Raw genomic sequence first — 1,793 nt, forward strand, 5'->3', positions numbered from 1 at the left:
TAACCAGCTTTCTTGGTCCCTCTTCCCTCCAGGGCTTTGTCAGATCCCCAAAGAGGCCAAAGTTTGCTCTTCCGAAGTCCAGGGTAATGGCCTAGCTGTGCACCCTCCTTGCTGCCTTCAGGATCCTAAACTGCACCATTTCATGGGCACTGCAGCCAAGGTTGCCCTTGAACTTTACAGTTCAAGGGCAGGCCCATCCCCCAGGTCCTTTCATTCTCTCAGATGGGTCTAAAACAACTCCAGGATTTGTCACAGCAAACATGGCCTTAGACACCTGGACAATGAATACCTGGAAAGGATATACCAGCATCCCCATCTCTACTGTACGGCTCCAGATTTACAGTCCTAATCCCCCTTTAGAGACATAAGCAAAACTGAGCTTCTTCTGGACAGGGTAGAACAAAAATGATTCTTTCCATGATATAGGAAAGTAAAATGGACAGTTAGCGAAGAGGATAGCAGAAAAATAAACATGTTTCACCCTCTCAGCTTTCCATGGTACTAACTGCTGAAGACTGAGATAGCTAAAGATGTCATTGTTTGCTTTCCAATGGCTATACCAAATACTTACACTTTTTATTCTCAATAGATACAGCTTGTTTCTTTAAAGACATTATTGGTTAATTTAGCTACTGTATGTTTTCAGTGGGGCTGCAAACTCCTTACAACCAGGCTAAAATAGTTCCTTCATTCCACATTTCCTTTTTCCTGACTGCCATAACTCCATTGTTTTGGCTTTTAACTCTTCTACCAAAACAACAATTGCTGCATAAAATGCTTTTGTTGTCCATTTGCAAGAGGTGACCTTCCTTTTCCCTTTGGCACAAGTCCCCAGATGAAAGAGTAATCTTTCACGGCTGAATGACTTTCAATAAGAAGACAAAAGCAGAGTGAAAACCTGCTATTAAAGCTGCTGTCTATAAACAATTACTTGTCTTAATAGGAATTAATATAAGAACTAATCCATTACGGAAAGAAACTGAAACCATTGCAAATCCTGTGTTGCAGCTGTAATTTCCTCCTGCAAACAGAGCTACTAAACAAATCAGGCACTCTTTACCAGGGAGGTTACCAACAGAGTTTACGTGCAAAACTAAGCTATGATAGTATTCATGGGATATATATGTATATATAAATATCTATATATCATATTATACATATACTATTTTTTAATTATGAAGATTGAAAATAGATGATGACAGACATAAAATGTATGCTATACACATTTTAGTGGCTTGTTAACAATACAAAGTTTACACGTGATTTCAAGTATTGGAAAAATTACCAGGGTGTGCAGAAGACTAGAAAAAAAATCACAATGAGCTAGGTAATCATTTTTATTTGTAGAATTTTAATGCACAGACAGTTCATTAGGAGTAACAACTATACAGAACAAACTGCTCAGAGGTGCTGTGCACTAGCATAATCAGTTAGATTAAATGCAACTTAGTGAACCACTAATCAGATTACATTTCAGTGAGCTAATCAATGCAATACTGTGATTACATGGAGTTAGAAAATATTATTAGAATGGAAATAAGAACAGTCATTTAGACAGACTTAATAATTTGTCTTTTCTCATTTTTACGTTTCTTAAAATTCAAGCTCAGTGGCACTAGCTTTACTAAACCTTTTATTTATTACATTCTATCTGTTTATTTGCTATTCACTAGGATAATTTTTTCATTTAAGCAGTGGGATTAGAAGTCTCTTCCCTGCCAAACTAACAGTAACTATTTATAAACAAGCAAGCTATTTCTCTTAAATACTGCCTCACTCATTTTAGTTTTTAT

Source organism: Oxyura jamaicensis, chromosome 4 (genome assembly GCF_011077185.1).
Source record: "Oxyura jamaicensis isolate SHBP4307 breed ruddy duck chromosome 4, BPBGC_Ojam_1.0, whole genome shotgun sequence".
In the NCBI taxonomy this organism is placed as follows: Eukaryota; Metazoa; Chordata; class Aves; order Anseriformes; family Anatidae; genus Oxyura; species Oxyura jamaicensis.